The 13,570-nt window shown below is 36.1% G+C and overlaps 1 protein-coding gene across 1 annotated transcript in view; it reads right to left on the reverse strand.

Moving 5' to 3' along the window:
• CNTNAP2 (contactin associated protein like 2) overlaps positions 1 to 13,570 on the reverse strand; it is a 1,631,342-nt gene that overhangs the window by 1,332,235 nt on the left and 285,537 nt on the right. The window lies entirely within an intron of this gene.

The raw sequence follows: 13,570 nt of genomic DNA on the forward strand, positions 1-13,570 counted from the left end.
TTTCATGAGGACAGAAAAGTTTGTTTTATGCATTGCTGTATATTTTCCCTAAAGCTTAAGACAATGCCCGGCATATAGGAGATGTTTGACAAATATTAGTTGAATGAAAAAAAAAAGTGATTATTGAAATCTGTAAGGTTGCAGAGTTCCGATGTGAGAAAAAAGTAGAAAAAGTTGTATTCTATATTGTTTAACACTGACTGTACACAGTAGGATTACAACTGTAAGACCAATAGGAAAAAAGTTCAGTTCTTCTTAGACCAAGTGAAAAACAGAATTCTTTCCCTTTTTTAAGGCCTTGTGTATCTTTCTACTCTAAGCATCTACTTCTTTCCAACACAACGCTTTAATATTATCAAAGAGAGACCCTAAAAGCAATGGTGAGATGCCGAAGGGTTTTGAGCTAAAAATTACTGAAGTAATGACCTTTAGTGTTTGGCAGAAGTAGTTAAAAATGCAGATCTGGGGACATGGCCCCAAAACTACTGAGAGATGGATTGGGAGTTAAAAATATTCATATAGGTGTAGCTTCGTCCCCTCCCCTGTGTGGTCCACGGCTGCTCAAAGTTATATCACTGTTTCTTTGTCCCCAATAAGAGCTCGCCAGAGGAAACTTTTCTGTTACTACAACATGCTAAAGAAAAGTCTGCTGTTTTAGGGAGCGTTCATTAGGGAGCAGTGTACGTGGTTTGATTAAAGAAAAATGAAGGTAGGAGGACCAGGTGGGAAGTTTTCATGGTCGTGTAGTCCCGACATAAGAGAAGGTTTGGTTTTACTGCACGTCCCAGACACCCCAGCAGCGAGCGTCCTGACGTAATGGAATTTTACTCTTTTCAAAGATAACTTATGCCCGTGCTAAATAAATCGGATGCCATGATTTTTAAATAACTTTTCAATGATAAATACATGCATTTAAGTGGAAGGAAGAAAGGGAGGAAGGGAGGGAGGAAAGGAGAAGAAACGGAGGAGGTGAGGAAGAGGAAAAGGGAGAGGAAGACAGAAAAAGAATAAAGAAGAAAATGAAGGAGGGAGGAAGGAGAGCGTTTTACTGTAAACTCCTGCCGGTGTCGTGACAATGAAAATTCACGTGTGGGAAAAAATGTGGCAGGGAGAAAGGACCGCTCTGAGCCTGACTAGACGATGAAAGACACCTTGAGGGGAAGAGATTGAAGTGTGCTCCAAATTCTCAAAGCTAAAGAAATCGAGTTAAGAAATCTGAAAGATAAAACGCCATCTGGATGATGGGAGAGATTCGGAGAAATGATGATGTTTGGTTTTTAGGCTCTTGGTCTTTTAACACTTCTCGAACTCGTTGAAGAATCTCTGAACATGAACTTTGTGGTTCTTTGACTCTTTAATGTCGCTTCATATGTGTTTGGGTCTCTGCCTCATGTCTCTCCCGCCCCCAACACCACCCCACCCTTTCCTTAAGAGCAGGGCCAGCTTTAGGAAAGACTGTGAATTTGGTGGTTACCTTGGGCCCCTTAAATACTATCCCTTATTTCTGCTTCACCAAGTGACTACTCACCACACACTATTCATTCATTTCCTGCTTGAGAATGTGGTCTCTATTTCAGTTCATTGCCTAAGCCTAACGCCTTGCTCTCCCTCCTCCCCCGCTCCTCCCCCAGGCAGTGCCCAGACTTTATAGAGACCAAGTATTCTGAATTATCTAGAAAAGTCCCAATGTCAACCGTCTGGTTTTCTTGCCTCAGCTTGCTGCTGGGAAAATTATCACCAAGTCACACCTCCTCTCTTCACATTCCTTTCTCAAATGTAACTCATCTTAACTTTCTGTTAAAGAAATTAAAGGCATTAGTATTAAGGTGTAAATCGCTCTAGTAAGAGACAGCCATCACTAGTTTAGAAGGTCACTGTACTCCTCCATTTTAACATAGGAGTTTATTCATAAGAAGACATATATTTGTAATTATTTCATTTATTAGGAAATATTTTTGTTTATTAAATACTTTCAGGAATCTTTTAAATGTTCCTCTTTAGTTATTAATAAATCCAGGCATGCCTATCAGAATAAACTGGGCAGTAAGTAGTATACCATTTCTAATGAAATTAAGTATTAATTTTTTTTGGCATTGAAACAACTCGGAATATATAACATAGTCTATCATAATTAGCTTTCGTTACCTTCTAATATAAGAGGCATGAATCAATGACTTATCTCAATGAGATCACGATTTATATGTTTTGATATTTAAGCGAAGAGGATGTGGTGAGTGGTAAATCTCATTCTCTAAAGAAAAATGTTATTCTAAATTAAAACACATCGTTTTGGCAATGCATACATGATAGGGACTTTGGAAGCTTCTCGAGTTTTATCTGCAATAAAATTGTGTTAAATTCAAGTCACGGTGTGAAGTCGACTTGAAAAGCTGGAAAAAAGGCAGTGTTTTCTTAGAGAAAGCACTTGGCACCAGGTGAGGGGAATTCACAGAAGACGGATAGTAGGGAGCCAAAAGCAGATGTGAAACAATGAGACGGAGCTTTTGGATTCCCCGAGCCCAAGGCCAAGTCCCATCTGTCAAGCACCTCTCTTGGCTCTCCCAAAAGAATCATGCCTCCAGCTTTCCGGGTTGTCCCAGAAATTAAACCTGCTCCAGGACCTGTCGCATTCGCCACTGTCAGCTTCCCAGAACAGGCTTCCTCCTGCCATGACAGCCATCATCTCAACGACTAGCCAATGGCCCACTGGTGACACTCCCAGACCCACCTAGGGCTTCTCCAATTGAACTTAACATGATGGCAGCCAGAGCCCACTCCCCCTTCTGCCCCCAAGGCACTTCCCTCCTTCCAGATGACAGAACCTGCTGGAAGAGAGAGAAGGAGCCTGTTTTGCGGACACTCATTGGAGCACTCTGCCAACCCCACAATGATTATCTGCAAACTTCTTACCGGTTAGAAAGCAGCAGATTTTTATCTTGTTGAAGGCCACTGTGGTTGGCTTTTTTTTTTTTGTTTTTTTACTTGTAGTGACCTTGCCACTAAGTGATGTGAAGGCAAAACACACACCATCTTAAATTTGAAAGACGTGAAGATTAAAATCTATTTAATTATATAGATTTTAATCTTCTTTTTCGTGAAGATTAAAATCTATTTAATTATATATACATTCTATGATAACTATTAAGAGGATGTAAGCTTCGTGGGATTGCCTATGCTCTGTAAAGTATTGGGGAATTGCTCTTCTCAAAGGGATAAGCGCTCTCTCTGTCACACTAGGAAAAGTGAAGGGAACAGTATGTGTTTAACAAGCAACAGAGAGAAAAATCCCAAATCTGCCACTTGCTGTTCAGTTTACAGCATGAGAAGGCTGCCGTACCGCGAATCTTAGTTTCCTCGTCTCTAAATTGGCATAATTATCCAAATTTCTTAAGACTTATTGTGATCATCCAATAGGACAGAGTATGGGGACACACGAGACACATCATCGGGGATTAACACAGCACAAGTCCTCCTTTCCAAATGACCTGTCTGCCACGATAGCCTCTAGGGAGCAAGTGGTTAATAAAGGCTGCTTTATGAGAGTGATGAGGAATTTTTCCTTGCTCGGTTGATATTTTTAAAACATTTTCGCATTGGACTGTCCAACACGGCAAAAAGATTAGCAATTAGTTATTTTCCCATTTTTTGCCACGTTCTCAAAAAATCAAACCAATCTAAAGTCAAAAAAAGAAAAAAATTAGTACCATCTGTAAGATCACTTAGCAAAATCAGAAAAAAAAAATACAACTAATTATGTCTGTCTCTGTCTCCGTCTCTCTCGCACACACACGAAATATTGTAATGTTATTAATAAGACCTTTTTCTCTTTCACCATTGTCTATAGGATCAATTTCTAAATTACTTTACGTCTTTTGGACCAAGAGTAAAGAAAACAGGAAATGAATGAATGATGAACAAGTGAACCTAAAAATTAATATTTGGTGGGGCTGAGATGAGGGAATGCAATGCTCTAATGTGCATATTGAAGAAACATTAAGGAATCAAGATGACATATGCCACGATTAATCTCTCTCCATGACGTGTGAAAATAAGTATACCTTAGCTTTTAACGTCATATCTGCCTTCTAAAAGTCAAATCAAGTTTGGTTCCAAAATAAGCATATCGATAGATAGATAGATGGATGGATGGATGGATGGATGGATAGATAAGATAGATAGATGATAGATAGATAGATAGATAGATAGATAGATGGATAGATAGATAGAAAGAAAGAAAGAAAGAAAGAAAGAAAGAAAGAAAGAAAGAAAGAAATATATATATTTTTTGAGTACAATATCATTTGGTCCACTCACTTGTCATTCTTATGAAAAGGATTTAATATCTCTTCTGAGAACATGTAAAATCTCACACAGCATGCAAAGAAGTCAGTGTCTACTAGGATGAACAAAGTAAACATTTATGTTATTCTGCAAATCTGATGAAGATAAACTAAGAAATTCAAGCTGAAAATACACACACACAAAGAATGTAAATCCTAACTGCTATGTTTTAAAAATAATACTTACTGTTTCAGATAAAAATTCAGGCTTTTCCAGTATGATATTTTCTAATTAACGATAAAATTTTTATGCCCTAAAAGTTCAGTAGTCTTAACCACCTTGTGTAAAAAGGTGGCTCCATCTGAATGACGTCACAGTGAACCCTGGCAAAGGGATTGACTCATTGAGACTTTCTTATTCATTGAGATGCCCTCTCTGGCTACTATGCCAGCACCGTCTCTATTATTATACTTGGCCTGGCAGCAGTGCACACCTGTGTGCCAACCAAAACCATTAAACAGTCTGAGAAATGCTTAAGTCCTGGAGGTATACTCCACTGGACACAAGACAGACCTGTTAGGGACCATGCAAGCCACAGTAATTAGTGTATAAAAGAAGATTTATGTGGTGAATAAATTCTCATTCTTGGAATAATCTATATAAATTAAACGAAAAAGAAAAAGGTCATATCGTGAGCACAGTTTTTGAAAATTCCAAATCACTAGGAAAAAACACAACAATATAAAAACGCAGGCTTCAAAAATAAGACCTGTGCTAGAAACCAGCTCTTTAGTTCTCTCCATGGCCATATTCATGACTTTATTCCTTTATTTGTAAAATAGTGTAATAATATATATGTCAATATGCGGTAATGGAGATTATTTGCCACTCTGTGCTCGTTTATTGTTTTTAAAATGTCAAATGGTGAATAAAATGTATTGTATTAAAAACACAATGAATGAAAAACATTCTCATAGATATTTGTCTGTTCATTTGTTACTAAAAGATGATTATTTCCTAATAAACATGAATGCATATTATATTCTATTATGTTGATTTTTAAACTTAAGATCCTTCTCATACATCTGATAAGAAAATATTTGTTAGTTAAATTAAGACAAATGAGGGTATTTATGTGTATATGTGTGTACAATTATCTATATGTATGTCTACACACAACACAAAATCATGTATACACAAATGGTATAAATATATATGCATATACCAAACTTATATTTTCTATATAAGCATTTTACTAACCAGTTAGTCTCCCTATTTTTTCTTTTTTTAGTTTGTTTGTTTGGGTTTTTTTTTCCATTCTTGGTCTTTGGCTCTTTCATATAGGTCTTAGAATCAGCTTGTCAATTTCCAATGAGCACCTACTCAACATCTTGATTGGAATCTGTGACCGCCACATTAGCTGACCATTTCTTTCTTTTCTTTCTTGTGTGCTTTTTAGGTTACTATTATATGTTTAGTACTGATTGTTATACCCATAATAAGTGAAGGTTCATATCTGGGTATTCTCTGACATTCAGACTGAAGGCACTTTCCACCTGAGATTTGTACTTCCTTCGGACAGGCTTCTACGGGCACCACCCATCTGGGGCACTTCACAATGAACTCTTAGCTGAGTGTTCCTTCCCACTCAACATCAAGGTCACGTAACTAATGTACTCATCCTGCTCTACAAGACACCCTACCGCCACCACTTCGACTTCTGCCGACAATGCGTGGCATTGGGTCTTGGCTATAATTAAGACTCTACTCCCAGTCGAGAATGACTCAAGTTCCAATATAGTGTCAGTGTTAGCACAGAGAGCTAAGAATAATTAATTCTATAAATCAGTTACTCCAAACAACAGAAAAACTCATGGCATATATTTTTCTACACCGCTTAAATCTCCGAGCAGAATTTGAATAATGGTTGAATATAACCACCATAATAATTACAATAATGATGACAGGAGGAGGAGGAATACATTTACTGAGCAATTATTATGTCCTAAAAATTGTGCTAAGTGCTTTAGAGTATTATCTTATTCAATTCTCAAAAAAAAAATATTGTGCAGTAGATGGTTTTAATACCTTCATTTTACGACTGAGTCAATTGAAGATAAAAGACAGTGAGTAACTTGTCAAAGGTCATGTAAGTGGTTGATGTGGTTTTAAACCTCAGATTTTAAAGCCACTATGCTATATTGTCTTTGAAATATGTTCTGTGTTACAGATATCACCCAGACATTTCTCTAACTGTCAAAAGTATAGAGTCAAAAAAAAAAGTTTGATTAGGATTGGTTAGCAAGAACTAAAGGAAAAAAAAAAAGGATATGGGGAGATACAGTAAATTAATCTACAGTATAAATATATATGTATGTATTGCCAGAATATCAATTGATGCATTTTGGTGGTTTGAAAGAGTTCATAAACCATTTATAGGAAGAGTTTACTACTGACTGACAGCTCCTGATTTGGCCACTCTGGATAGATACGGGTAGAATTACTCGATTTCTTAGATCAGGTCTTTAACTTTTAGAATTCAAACATGTATTTCATTACTATACCAGCTTCTGAGAAATTGTTTCACAAAAACAAAAATTGTGAAACCACTAATGATGGTCTATACGACAGTGGGAGTTTGCATTCTGCAACCTGAGCCACAGAGGGGCACTGTCCTCATGAACAAATCATGCTAGAAGACCAAGTTCTTTATGAATCCAGTGTTAGAACAGAAGTCAATATTCTTTATATACCTACATACATATGTACGTATTTTTAAAGTTACTGCAACCTATTAAAAATTATCCCTATTCTTATAAAGACATGAGGTTGGTTACCTATAATCAAATATTTTTATCTGTTGCAACAAATTCTTTTTATTGCCTTCTTTTAGCCTCCATGTCTATTTCTCTATTTACATCTTTTCTTTGACAAATTTACCCTTCTGCATTTAATAGTTCTGAATTATATTACATTTACCTATTTTGTCCATTTTTTTTTTTTTTTTTTTTAACTTTTGGTTAGTAAGGATAGTAAGACTTGATTCTATAAAATTTTTGCTCTACATGGATTCTTGTTATCTTGACCCCAGAAGGTGGCACTTAGGTGGACACAGTTCTATTGTCAAAAATTTTGGAGAATTATGATTTCTACCCACTTTAATGCATTCCTCTAAAAATGCTTAATTTAAAAGAATTTCCTTTTTTAGTTTGTAAAGTTAATTGTTGACTGTGCTTATTAAATTAGTTATTTATAAAGTTGATAAACTTAATTGCTTATGGCTTAATTGTTGATTTTGTGCTTAAACACAGAAACATCAAGGTAGGACACAGTTCTTCTCTTTTCTCTTTATGCTCTTTGGCATAAGAACAATTATGTGACTATTATTTTCATAATAAAACAACCATTTTAAATGAAAACAAAGTAGTCATAATTTTATGTGACAGAGCTAATATGAAATACACCTAAATTAAACATTTCTATGGAATGAATATTTATTGTCAAACAGCGCTTTAGAAAAAGAAATCTCAAGATATATATAGAACTGCCCGTATTGAATCTTTTCTCTAATGAATTTCAAAAATGTGTTTATGAAACAGAAGAACAACTGAAAGACAACTCATCTTTGCAGATGTCTGTTGCCACGGGAAGATTTTATTCTAAAAGCAGGAACGAGTAACATCCTGCAGCCTCTGTGCATGAACAAAGGTGAGTAAGTTGGGTTGGTTCTTGTGAATAGATGGGAGTGTAGAGTAGCTGGTAGCCTTATCGAGATACTCCTCTGTCAGGTCGTATTTTCTGCTACTCAGAAATAAACTTTCTTAGTGTATAAAAGTTCCTACTCATTTTTTTTTCCTACTGGAATAATAAATGAGTAAAATACAAAGTATTGTTTTTGAGCAGAGAACAAGAAAGCAATGAGACTACCTTTAAAAATTGTCCTTTCTGATGTAGCAATTAACTAGGGGAGGACCCCATCTTTAATTAACATATTATTCAAATATGTTAACTCAAAACAAAAAGAAAACTTTAAACTGCATTCATAACGATCCACCCCCCACCAAAATGACTCAAACTCCCCAAACATATGAATGTTGCTTAATATTTTCCAGGCACATATTGGCTAGAACGTAATATTGTTCTCTATGATGGGGATCAGTATAGAGTAGAATAGGCAGAAGTCCTTAGTGAGGGCTAGTACACGATTGGGTGTGTGTGTGTGTGTGTGAGTGTGTGTGTGTGTGCGTGTGTGTACACAAGTAACGCAGGATGAGAAGAGGGATCAGTCATTTGGATTTCTGTATTAGAAGGAGTGTGACATTAGGTGGTAGATATTGGGTATGGCACTTAGATGATTCACTGGTGGGAAGTATTAAAAAATAATAAGTCGAAGTAACCTAAGCATGTGGAGCTAATACCTAGATCTTGCGACACCGCCCATCAGAAGGGAGGTGGAGTCTAAGAGGCCCAGCTCAAAGGATGTTTATAACGAGGAAGCGAAAGTGTTCAACTGGCTTAGAACTCAATTAGAGCTGTTAGGTATTGACCGCCCTCTCCTGGGTTTTTAATTCTTATTTTCACCTCTGCAGTCTACCTGCCTGGTCTTTGCTTCTCTCATTCCTCCAATCTTCTCTATTCCATCTGTCTTTCTACTCTTTCTTTGGACTCCTCCTCTTCTCCCAGGCCTGGAATGATATTTAAGAGAATGAGTGGCTGAGACATGAATGAGGAAAGAAAGCCTCTAAACCTGGAATAAATCTCTGTATCCTGCCATAAAACTGCCTGAAACCGATTTCTCACCTGGGACGTTTTTCCTCTGTTACCCGCAAAACAAATTCTCTGTCTAGGGTTTCAAAAGAGCAGATGTTTTTAACTTTTCCTACCATTTTGTCTTTCTGGGGCTTTTTCACTCAGTGTTTATTTTGTATTATGAGGGGCGTGTGTGTTTGTGGGGGATGATAAGGCACATGCACAATCATTCAGTACCTACTGTATTTCAGGTATTGTGTTACTCACTAATTTCAGCCTGACATCGACCATCTAATTTAGGTATTATTGCATACATTTTAGAAGTTAATGCTCAAAAACTTAAGTATGTCTGTGGTTAATCACGTGGTCTCTAAATGATAAAAATTTTTTGCAGTATAAATTAATCTGAATCCAAAATATGTAAATTTTTAATAAATAATTTAGAAAATAGTGCCCATACAGGCCCGAGAGAGGGGCAGAGGAAAAAGATACTGAAGAAGAATGATTACTGGAATCCCTGAATGGAGGAACTTAAGTGTAATTACTAAGCGATAGTTAACTAAAAAGTGATTAAGATGAATTCCAGAACAACTACATGTATAATGTAAAAAAATCACATAATAATACAGCTTCCCCTTTTATAGTAAATCTCTAGGCTAGAGCCCCAGAAGTCATTTAAGCAAGCATAACATTTCATCACCAACTTAAAAATAAAACATATAGAATAGACACATAATATAATTATGCTAGGAACGTATTAACAAAGCTGTTAAGAGTTTTTGTAGTCATTATGTACATATACATATGTATTTCATTTCCTTTAAAATCTATGTAAATATTACTCTCACACTGAGGTTTTGAGATATTCATTTCCCTAATTTCATATGACCAGTTAATGGCTCAGCTGAAACTAAAACCTGGATTATCTGATGACTGAATCGTTAACTGACCTGTAACAGACACTCTCATGTTGACTAGTTGAAACTATTTTCCTTTGCTAGGGTCTTAGTTAATGACTTATGTTCGTCATGAAATAAAATACCTCTTTACTTAAAAATTTGGGGAAAATAAGTAGTTTATGTAAGGCGATAATATAGCAAATATTACTTTTAAAAAATATTTTGAAGTAGGAAAACTTTCTAAAATGATACCCATATTTAGTTTTACTCTTCACATGTGCTTAAGCCTGATGGAAAACCACAGAAAGCAGCAGTGTTTACAAAACCAAGGTCCACTCAGCACGTCCATCTATGGTCCACATACTCTTTTCTGTCCTACTTTCTGAGTCATTTGCCAAGAAAATTAAATCATGAGATGATACCTGAGGTTGCATTTAATATGATGCACTCAAATTTTCTTCTTTAACCTACATTGTGAGATATCTAAATGTCTCACGATTTATTAGATTTCTCATAGTTAGTCTTATGGGTATTTCAAAATAACCAAATCGACTTATTCCTCATCCAATTATTTCAAAAGAAGTTCTCTTCAGTCTATGTAGATTTTCATGTGCACTCTAGAAGACATTTAGGGAAATGGAATATGAAAACCAACGAACGTTGCTCTACCTATAACTATACTGTCAATTTGTAGCAAAAATCCTTCCCTTCTCTAAGAATAAAAATAATGATAATAATTACAACCATACAAAAAAAAGGAGGAAAAAAATGAATCAAATCTATTTTTTTTTTTTTTGAGAAAATAAATACCAGGAGTTAGGCTGCTTTTATTTTCCATAGCAGCTATGAATTTTCAAAAGTATTAAGCTTGGACAAACAAATATATAATTTTTCTTTTGTTGAAATTTTGGACGCAAGATGGAATTGCTAATGACTATGAAATATTGCAAGATGCCTTTGGTGAACATGGTAATTACTTGGCAATCGACACTGAAAACCTATTCTAAATCTGCTCTCATAACTGAAGAAGAAAAAAATCTACATCTATATTTAAAAGCAAAGGAGAGAAAAATAAAGGGGAAAGTGATGTTTTTATTTTCTCTGAAACCAGTAAAAGTGCCCTGATGTGTATAGTGAAGAACAGGAACTCTGATGGGAAACTCCTTTCAGTGAGTGTGGTCCAGCTTCCAATTTCAGCTACTATCTGTGCAGAGACGGCTCCCTCAGCCTACCTACCTGTTCACCTGCCGTCCCACTTGGGATACCTTTCGAGTTGAGTGCCTTTAGGATATTTTAAGTTTCCTAACCTAAAACACACAAATTTAGTTGCAAATTAAATAATTCATCCTCTCTGAGACTTCGACCTTTCAAATCTGCTGTCAATCCGTGATAATCATTCGCTCAAACTCCCTGGCCTGAAATATACATGATATTTTTGGATGCTGGGAGGAGTCGAAGTGTGATCAAATGTTGCCAGTTAACCATTTACCATCGATCCCAGCTATCCTCATGCTTTTTCATTTTTCTTGTCACCATTGCGATGTAGGCTCTTGTCACTTCCTATTCAGACTACTGCAACTGTTTTCCATGGATATATTATCTATCAATCTCAGTCTGCCAAATTTATACTGCATACCATTCGCTGCTGGAATAATCACTCGCAAGCTTCAATTTAATTTCTATATCATCTTGTCCAAAAACATCCAATGGCTGGCCCTACCTCCTGCAAGCTAACACAGCCTCGTTGTTAAAGGCCTCTTTAGTCTAAATTTATCTCCCCTTACTCCCCATTAAGAACACCTTAATCCAATCGCCTCTCATTCTCAAAAGATGCTGCGATAAATTCTAATGCTGATCGCTCTTCCTTACGTTTAGACTGCCTTCTTCTCTCTCTTCCGCCACTGGCATCCTCCTCTCTCTGTAAGATACAATGCCTTCTCACCACGAAACCTCTTCTTACCACTTTAGTGCCAGGTGAGCCAAGATAGCTGGACCCAGCAAGCCAAGAAGATCTAGAAAGTGTATCCAGTGGAATCACATCATCACGTAAATGTATTACCCAAAAGTTAAAAATACTTCAAACATATGCTTTTTTCACATTCCGTGTGCAGAAAAATAAATTGGGTGCATAGATGCATATGTGTACATTCATGCACTCAAACGTGCATGTGTGTGTATCTCAGGCCAACGACAGGATGTTAGGATTAGGAAGACACCCGTATATGCCTGTTTTGATCATTTTACTGGTTAGGAATCTAAACCCTGGAGAGTGGAAGTGACTTGCTCTCGCCTATAATATGGCGACCCCTTGTTTATAATGATAGGTAGAGATAAGAAGCTTCACAAGATTACCAGACAAAAATGTCAACATCTTTCTTTCCTCAATCCGGATGCCTCCAGGTCTAGTTTTATTTTTCTTTTGCTTTATTAATAACTCATGAAAAATGCAATTAGCATAAAAATAACTGGGATACTCTTAGTTTTAAAAAGATATGTTATTTTCATTATTGAAACTAAGGTTGGGCTACTTTCAGATGGATTAATGACTTATAGTTCATATGAAATCAATAATGAATTTTTGAGCCATTCCAAAGCCTTGAGGACACAGGAAAGATAACAGCACAGAATGTCATCTTCCTCAAGTGCTAAAGTTCCAATTATGCAAAAAAATACAGCATGTTCCCTCCCCCTTGTGTCTACATAGGAATACATGAACAGAGGTAGATGGTGATAAAAATAATTAAATTCGAGACACCTTTCTATATATAGATACCTTTCTATACATCCAGATAGAGATATACAGGTATATATATATATGCAAACATATATAAAAATCATTTATTTGGAAAGGCAGCTTAATAAACTGGGTTGCGTCCTCTTCTAAAAGTAAATATTCGCAGTACAAAATTAAAAAAAAATGAGACAAATACAAATACACTTTGAAACTAGAATAATACCTACATAGAAGCCCCCAAATATTTTGAAGTATGTTATGCAAAAACATTGGTTTAATACTCAGAATCTTCAAACATTCCTTTTCCACCCTTCTCTGAGTCATGGAGTCCCTCCCAACCCAAGCCTCTGTTCTGAGCAGAGACAGCTAAACCTACCGGCTGGTCTGCGCCATATACTCAATTAGCCAGACCAGATTTTGATTGACAGATGGCTCTGCTGGTATTTGTACTATAAATACAACCCTGAAATCTTTTCTCTACAAGACAAAAGAAACCATAATATAAATATGATTTTTGAGGGTATTATTATTGGAAGAACAAAGCAATGGTGGGCCAAACCTACGAAACGTAGGAAACTGGATCCCATTTGAATGACTGGATGAAACGGAATAACGAAAAATTAAAAAGAAAAATAAACAGTCAATAATATTTAGTGTAACAGAAAAACTATTCTGGCTTGAATAGTTTTATTTGCAGGTGGGAAGAACATTAACTGAATAGAGATAAATCATAATAAAAATAGTTTTAAATCAAGAGGACTTTACTGAGAAGAATTTCCCTAAGAAAACCACAGTATCCAAGAAAGAAAGATTAGAAGAATATTGTCCCCAAGGCAATCAAAACATCATATAGAGCAAAATTTAACCAAAACATCTGATGAAGTATGTGGTTTCGTGAAGGACTAAG

Source organism: Pteropus alecto, unplaced genomic scaffold (assembly GCF_000325575.1).
Source record: "Pteropus alecto unplaced genomic scaffold, ASM32557v1 scaffold48, whole genome shotgun sequence".
NCBI classification, from domain to species: Eukaryota; Metazoa; Chordata; class Mammalia; order Chiroptera; family Pteropodidae; genus Pteropus; species Pteropus alecto.